Source organism: Monodon monoceros, unplaced genomic scaffold, assembly GCF_005190385.1.
Source record: "Monodon monoceros isolate NGI ecotype Baffin Bay Population unplaced genomic scaffold, NGI_Narwhal_1 Super_Scaffold_20, whole genome shotgun sequence".
In the NCBI taxonomy this organism is placed as follows: Eukaryota; Metazoa; Chordata; class Mammalia; order Artiodactyla; family Monodontidae; genus Monodon; species Monodon monoceros.
The window spans coordinates 92746693-92755581 of NW_021703777.1; positions in this window are offsets into that span (position 1 = coordinate 92746693).

Below are 8889 nucleotides of genomic sequence, written 5' to 3' on the forward strand. Positions count from 1 at the left end.
TCTACTTTGGAGCAGCTATTAGCACTTCATTCCTTTTTGTGGCTGAATAATATTCCATTGTTTGTATATACTACACTCCATTCGTCCATTCATCTGTTGATAGACATTTGGGTTGTTTCCGCCTTTTGGTTGCCGTGAATAGTATTGCCATGCATATTCCTGTACAGGTATTTGAGTACCTTTTTTCAGTTCTTTTGGATATATACCCAGGTGTGTGGTTGCTCAGTCATCTGGTAATTCTGTGTGTAACTATTTGAGGAGTCTTTTTTGATTCTTGACACTGCATTTCAAGGAGATATTATCCAACTTTTATGGGAAAGAAGATGTGAGCTCCGAAAGATAGGACTCATTTCTTCAAAGTCACCCAATGCTGTGGTCTGAATGTTTTGTGTCCCCTCCAAAATTTGTACATTCATATCTTGAAATCCTAATGCCCAATGTGATGGTGTTAGGACGTGGGGCCATTGGGAGGTGAGCCCTTATGTATAGGATTAGTGCCCTTTTAAAAGCAGGTCCAGCAAGATCCCTAGCACTGTAGCCAAGTGAGGACAAAATAAGAAGTCTGTGACCTGGAAGAGGGCTCTCACCCAACCCTGCTGGCACCTTGATCTCAGACTTACAGGCTCCAGAACTGTGAGAAATCAACTTCTTTTTTTATCAGCCATCCAGTCTGGTATTTTGTTATAGCATCCCGAGTGGCCCAAGACCCCCAGCCAGAGAGCAGTACAGCTGGAAGTCACAGCACCTTACACGCCCACTCTTCCATCTCATCCTCCCCAAAATACCTGAGATAGATGGTTGCCGTTTTCAGATGAAGAAACAGTCCCATAAGTTAAGTGACTTGCTGAGGATACAATTAATTTCAGGAGACGTTTTCATTCCATTTAGAAACCAGACCTTATCATTGATTATTTAGATGTGTTTCTTTTCCTTTCCTTAGGCCTTACAATCTGGTGACATGCCAAGAGAATGCAATGGGATCAGGTATGAGGAAGGTGGGATGTTTTTTCTCTTATGCTTTAGCCAGTCATTCAGCAAGTAGGTTTTGAGTGCCAGCTATGTAATAGGCGCTAATGTATGACAGGTAGTGAATGGAGTAGGCAAAGCCCTCTGTCTGCCCTCAATAGAGTTTCACTGAGGGCAGACACAATAAACAATGAAATATAGCCTGAATATAAGTTAGAGTAGGTGAAAAAGGTGTGAACTGTGAGGAAAGAAGAGCAAGGTAAGGGGGTTAAGGAATGTTGAGGAGGTGAGGTTGCAATTTCAGACAGTGTAGAGTTATGGACTGAATGTTTATGTCCCCCCTGCAGATACCTATGTTGAAACACTAAGCCCAAATGTGGCTGAAGATGGAGCCTCTAAAGAAGTAAGTAAGGTTGATTGAGGTGACAAGGGTGGGGCCCAGATCTCATACAATTAGTGTCCTTATAAGAAGAGACACCAGAGAGTGCTTTCTCTCTGTCTGTCTCAGTGCACACACCAAGGAAGGGCCACGTGAAGATACACGTGAGAAGGTGGCCATCTGCAAGCCAGGAGAGTCCTTATAAGAACAAATCACCTGGCACCTTGGTATTGGACTTCTGACCTCTAGAAAATTAAGTTCAGTCCTTTGGGCCGCCCAGTCTGTGGTATTTTGTTATGGCAGCCAGAGCTGACTAAGACAGTGAGGGAGGACCTCATTTGAAGAGATGACATTTGAGCAAATCTTAAAGGAGGTGCAGAAGTTAGCCCCTTGGATATCTAAAGTATGAGTGTTTTAGACAAAAGCCCCACTGCATGAGTGTGCCAGGTATGGCTGAGGAGCTAAAGGAGAACTTGGGGACTGGAGTGGAGTGAGTAGGGTCAGTAAAGGAGACCTTGTAGATGAGACCAGAGACGTGATCGTGTGGCGCAGAGGTTCCCAAACTTCCTAGATCCGTGGTGCCATTAGTGTCTTAGCAATTTTTCATTGCTAAGCCCCTACATCAAAGGAAATACCTAACAGTGGCTTTATAAATAGTTAGATCCTAACAATCTAATAGTCACAGTGGGACAGATATCGCTGTGTTAATCTAGGAGATGGAAACTATCCTGTGGTGACCCTGTGAATTCCCTGGGGTGCCTGGTGCACAGTTTGAAAATGGAAAATGTAAGGTGGTGTGCATTTTAAGGATTTTGGCTTTGACTTTTGGCAGCCGTTGTGGGGATTTTGAGCAAAGGCATGACATGATATATTTTAAAAGATTGCTCCAGCTGTTATGTTGAAGATAATCCTGAGACTGTTGTGATGATCCAGGCAAGAAATGATGGTGGCTAGGGTGGTGGTGAGAGGAAAGTGTATTCTGAATGTAGAGTCAACAGGATTTCCTGGTGGACTGAATGTGCCGGTGAGAGAGAAGAGTCAGAGATGACTCCCAAGGTTTTTGACATGAGCAGAAGGAAGGATTGAGTTTTTTGCCAAATGTGATGGAGAAGGCTGTGGATAGAGCAAGTTTTGCTGGGAATATCAGAAATGTAGTTTTGGACTTACAGGTTTGCTCTTTCCTATCCCGGTGGTGATGTCGAACTGTATTTTGAGTCTGGAGTTCAAGGGAGAGAACTGGGATGGAGATGAAAACTTGGGGTCATGAGCATACAGTTGACATTTATTTATTTATTTATTTATTATATTTTTTATTGGAGTATAATTGCTTTACAATTGTGTGTTAGTTTCTGCTTTATAACAAAGTGAATCAGTTATACATATGTTCCCATATCTCTTCCCTCTTGCATCTCCCTCCCTCCCACCCTCCCTATCCCACCCCTCCAGGGGGTCACAAAGCACCAAGCTGATCTCCCTGTGCTATGCGGCTGCTTCCCACTAGCTATCTACCTTACGTTTAGTAGTGTATATATGTCCATTCCTCTCTCTCGCTTTGTCACAGCTTTAAAGCTAGGAGACTAGCTGAGATCACTAAGGGAGTGTGTCAATGGCATCTAGGAGGTGGAAACCACACAGTGATGTAAGCAGGGCAAGTTTAACATGAAGAATTATTGAATAACAAGAGATTAACTATAAAGGACTAAAGAGAACCCCAAAGAATACCTTTTGGCTGGTGGAGAGTACTCAAGGAAAGACACATTTGGAAGACAGACCCCTCCCCAAGGCTGGGATCTGAACCTCATTGGAGCCAGGATGGTTGTGGCTCCGTGGATGGCACATGCCACATGCCACATGGTTGTGGCTTTGCTGGGTTTCCTGGGCCAGTGCTGCTCTACAGTCACTGGGGAAGCAGGAAACACCCTGTCAAGGTGCAGGGAGACCGAGGCTAGAAGCACTCCCACTGGGGTGCCTTTGAGACTCCCTAGGGATCCTGCCCATGGGGTGCTGCCGAAACTCAAGGCAAAGCTGTCCCTGGGAGTGCTGCTTCATGTCTCCCACACGCACGTGGTATCCATGTGGCAGGAGCAGAAAGGAAACACACCAGAACCAGGAGGAGAAGCCCCTTCTTCTTGCAGGGTTTCCAACACTCTCTGTTGGCAAAACTTTGCATGATGTCAACTGCGCAGGAAGGCTCACAGGGTCTACCTGTGAGTAGCCCATGAAGGTGGCGTTGGGGCAGTGCGGCAAAACACTGGCTGTTATGGACTGAATGTTTGTGTCCTTCCAAAACTCGTATGTTGAAAGTCTACCCTCCCAATGTGATGATGTTAGGAGGTGGGGCCTTTGGGAGATAATTAGGATGAGAAGAGATCATTGGGTGAAACCCTCATGAATAGGATCAGTGCCCTTATGAGAGTCACGGGACGGCTTGCTTCCCTCTACTCTGCTCTCTGCCACGGGAGGACACAATGAGAAGTCAGCATGCTGCAGCTGAGAAGTGGGTCCTAACCAGGACCCCTGATCCAGACATGCTGACCCCCTGATCTCAGGCTTCCAGCTTCCAGAACTGTGAGACATACATTTCTGTATTTTTATAAGCTACCCAATCCATGGGAGTTTGTTACAGCAGCCTGAGCTAAGCCACTAGCAAAACATTAAATGTGTGCAGAGAAGATGACCATGGACTGAGCTCTCTAAGATGGGGAAGAAGAGGAAAAATCAACAAAGAACACTGGAAGGAGCAACCAATAAGGCAGAATGTGCAGTCCTGGGAGTAAAGTGAAGAAAGTGTATCGAGAAAGAAGGAATGAACAGCAATGCCACATGCTGCTGGGAAGTGAAGGAAGATAAAGGCTAGAAACTGACCATTGGACTTAGCCATGGGGAGTTCACGGATGGTACTGACAAGCACTTTCAGTAGATCCGTGGGGGTCAAAGATTAGAGTGAGCTTAAGAGAGCAGGGGAGAAGAGGAATGGGTGTACAGACGCCTTTAACTCAGTTAAAGGAGTTAACTTTGTTAGAGTCTTCTAAACTTTATCCTGGAACAGAATCTAAAAAAGTCTACCAGGCTTTTGGGTCTGCTTTGTTCTCATAGATTTACTTTATTGCTGAAGCCCTTTCTCGGGGAGCTGATCTGAGGCATGTAATTTGCAGCCTGGTTTATGGCATCTTCTGATTGCCTTCACCTGAGCTCACCTGAAGTGCCCTTGTCCCAGGTGCCCATTTCCTGCCACACTCTAGAGGTCGGCCTCTGCTCCCTCCGCAGATGGGCTCTCACCAGCTGAGAGGTCAGCCTCTGCATTCCTGGTTCCTCTTCCTCATGGATTCTTAAGGGGTTCACATCCAGGGGCAGTTTTTGCAGGGACACATGTTTTCCTCTCTTGAGGTCCTTGCCACGGGAGGCTGAGGGATTTATCCGACTGGAGAGACTGGGCATGAAGAGTGACTGGCTGGCCATATGGACCAGGGGCCAGGCCACCACATGGACTGTGGCAGTGTAGGTCTGCCACTCCCCTGCCCTCTCTCTCGCCTTTTTGTCTCCTTTTGCCTGTTCCCAAAGGTTAGGAACTAGGAGGAGAGGAGGGATGAAGGTTAGATTCCCCTGAACTCCTAAAGCATTATTTTCCATTTTGCATCGCCCCATCCTCAGTGTTGAGTAAATGTTGAATGAGTGGATGAAAGGCAGGCTTGGAGAAGTTAACCAATCAGTGTGCTCCTAGTACGTGATGCAAGTAAGTGATGGAGCCAGGTGTCCACAGGTCCCCACCCCTTGTTGCTTGTATGATACCCTGGCTAGAGACATAAGACTGTCATTTCCCTTCCCACAGCCAGTGTTTAAACCATCTTATTTCTTCCATCTGCTATTTTGTCCACCTCTCATCTCCCCTGTTGCCTCTCCCAGGCTGATGGACTCAAGTGCACCTTGTTTGCATACCTGGCTCTGCCACATGGTAGTGGAAGGACCATGAGCAATGGGCCAGAACTGGTCTCTTTTCTCAGCCCTGTTCCTTGCCCTTCTCTGTCCTGCTCTGTATTGCAGGGACCTGCCTTTCCCAGGCTCCCTTGCCAACTGTCTTCCTATAGGTTTTGGCAGTGGGGTCCCTTGTGGAAGACTGAAGGGGGGCAGAGGGGAGAAGCCACAGTATCTCCATGTCCCCTCCTGCCTTTGGTGGCATCTCTGGGGGCAGTGGCATCTTTGGCCATGGCAGGATCACTTCCACAGCCCCAGCTCCCACTGGCCAGCCCCTCCTCTGTGGGTCACCTCACCACCCCACTTTTGGATTCTGGATTTCTCCACCTCCCATATGGCTTATTTCCTTTATTAAATCCCCCCCCCCACCCCGTTTGAGTAGTTTCTGTTTGCTGGCTGGTCCTCGCCTGTGAAATGGGAATGATCATAGCTGCCTTATGGAGATTCAATGAAATAGTACATGATTATTTATTCTTACTATCATACTTCAGGGGGAAATAGTGGGCCTATTTTAGGAAAGAGTATGTTTTGACTTCTGCATTTTTAATTTGCCTCAAAGTCATTGGTCCTCAAGTTCACTTCTCACTCAAGGGAGGTGGTGGCAGTATCACCACTCACCCTTCCGGACACTCCTGAGGGGCTGGATCAGTGTAGCCGAATAACCTGGGACTGGAGAGAGACCCTCCCAGTGTGACCATGTTCCTTCTGTGGCAGGTCAGCTCAGCCGGGGACCTGGGGAGAGCAGTGCTGCTACTCTAAGCCTGTTCAAGTCACAGCTGCTTACAACCCTAGAGAATGGAAAGGCTGAAGTACTGTGTCTAAGGAAAATGCGAAGGCAGACACTTCATCCAAAGTGCAGCCGAGAGCCTCTCTGGGGGCTTGGAAAGAGGGCTGGGAAGGTTCTGCTTCTGGGTCTCTGTTGGTGGAAAAAAACCGGGGTTGAGTCCGATTTTTTCCCCATAGATCAATTCCATTGTGACACTCTATCACTTAGATTAAAATAAATACCATTTGGGACATTCTAGGGGGAAGAAGCTCCACGGAGGCTAAGGGAAGCACATTAGCTAGAGAATCCTACTCAGCCAGAGGCTTCTGTTGTCTTGGGGTCCAGACCAGCCTGTGTGCAGGGGACTATGGGTAGAAACCTGCTGTGTTTCTAGAATGTTCTTAGCATTGAGAGACTGTGTCCTGAGGAATACTCCCAAGTTAAGCAAGTCCCTTTCTGGCCTCTGCCTCAGTTTCCTAGAGATACATTTGCTCCATTTTCAGGGAGAATTTCTTACTAAAATTTTTGCCAATTACGTTGTCTCTGGATAAAGTAATTTGGACTAGAAGTCTGACTGAGAGAAAAATTAAATGTCCCACTTCACTGGTTATTTAAGAACTGCAAACTGAAAGAATGAGATGGCAGTCGTACTAGGTAAATGCAGGGGAGCAAATTTGCCACGGACACATGTGTATCTTTGGCATGAGGATTGTTTTAGACTGATTATCTTTAAGAAGAAGAAGATTCAGGAATTCCTTCTTTTGACCTCTCCCTTAGCTGCCTAAAGAATTTAGATAAAGGGACTGTTCCCAGAATAGAGCTACCACCAGATATCTGCAAAGAATATGGGCCAGGTGTGGTGGGAGAGAGATCAGAGTCCACTCTGTGTCCCTTGTCTCTGCAGGGCCTAGAAACATTTGTTTATCAAACATTTTCTTTTTCATCTTCATGTGAATTGTCTTTCTACCCTTTGAAGTCCCCAACCACTACCCTCAACGTCCTCTTTTGTCTTTAGCTAAAGATGGTATTTAAGGTGAGGGCTTCGGCCATTTCGGTGAGTTACTACTATTTTCCTGGGTCTCTCCCATGCGTACATGTTATTAAACTTTTATTTGATTTTCTCCTTTTAATGTGTCTCATGTCAATTTAATTCCTAGCCCAGCCAGAAGAACCCAGAAGGGTAGAGGAAAATTTCTTCCCCCCCACCCCCCGACACAAACTAGCAACTAGTTTTAAAGCACGTGCTGACGTGTGTTTTTGAACCCTGTTGGTGGGAGGGCCGCATAGAACTGTTTAGGAGAGTACCTTGATACTCTATCAATACTCTTAACACTTTTCACCGTTTGATCTAGTAATCCCATATCTTAGATTCTATGAAATAATCAGAAACAAGACACAATGGATAAGCAGCAAGGCGCTACTGTATAACACAGGGAACTGTATTCAATATCCTGTAATAAACCATTATGGAAAAGAATATGAAAAGGAATGTATATGTTGGTATATATGAATCGCTTTGCTGTACAGCGGAAATGAACACAACATCGTAAATCGGCTATACTTCAATAAAATAAAAAGAGAGACAAGGACAACAAATATAACAAATAAATTAATTCCTGCATCATTAATTACCGCAATCTTTGAAAGAACTCAAAAGACCAACAATAAAGTATTGTTAAGCAATCACTGTAGCTAACATTTATTGAGCACTTTCTATGCTGTAGGTACGGCTTTACAAGGATTAACAAATCCTCACAATTCTATTGAAGAAACTCCTATTTTTAAGTCCATTTTACAGTTGAGAAGAATGAGGCATAGAGAGAAGTTACTCACCCAAGTTTACACAGGAGGTAATGAGAGCCAGGATTTGCACAGGCGTTTCGACTCAGTGTTTGTGTTCTCAGCCACTGCACTACAGCAGCCTGCAAAGAAGCCATGTGATTAGCACAAGTTAGTTATGCCAATAACAAATATAATACCATGATCAAAGACCACATTTTCAAACAATTCTTATTGATATGAGACAATCCTCAAGGAATGTGAAAATTATCTGTTGTGGAGAAATAGATTTTTGGTTAATAAAGACTTCGTGCAGGATGCTTTTTTTTTTTTTTTAAGCATATTTATTTCCATGGGCAGAAGCAGACCCAATATTTTGAAGATACTTTTGCAACATCACTTTTTTGTAGTGTTTGTTCTGAATTCACAGTTTTCCTGTCTGATCTTCTAAAGCAGACTTCTCGGGAGGCAGGTGGAGGGGCTTGCAGTTTAGGAGGCCAATAGCTGGTTAGCAGCAGAGAGGCAAACAAGTTCTGAATCAGCATTTCAGCCCGTGGTGACGCTGGGCTTTTAGCTGCTTGTGACTTCGCGTGTAGAAAAGGGAAACACTCAGATGAGAGGAGTTTTTGAAATGTCCACTTGGTGGAGGTGTCAGCTTAGGTGGAAGTGTGATTGGCTTGCTTACCTGCAAGTAATTTTCAGTGCTATTTCAGTGACTCTTGGAGATTGATGCCCCAGACAACTCCTAGCTCCTTCAAACCCAGATTCTACGATGATAACTAAACAACTTGCAACGAGAAGATGCGTAAGTTCTGGCGACCTGATGCACAGCATAAGGATTATAGTCGATATTGCTATATTATATACTTCAGAGTTCTAAAAGAGTAGATCTTAAATGTTCTCACCACGGAAGAGAAATGATAATTCTGTGATGCGATAGAGATACTATTGAAAGCTATGGTGGCTATCATATTACTGTATATAAGTGTATCAACCAACATGGTGTACACCTTTAACTTACACAATG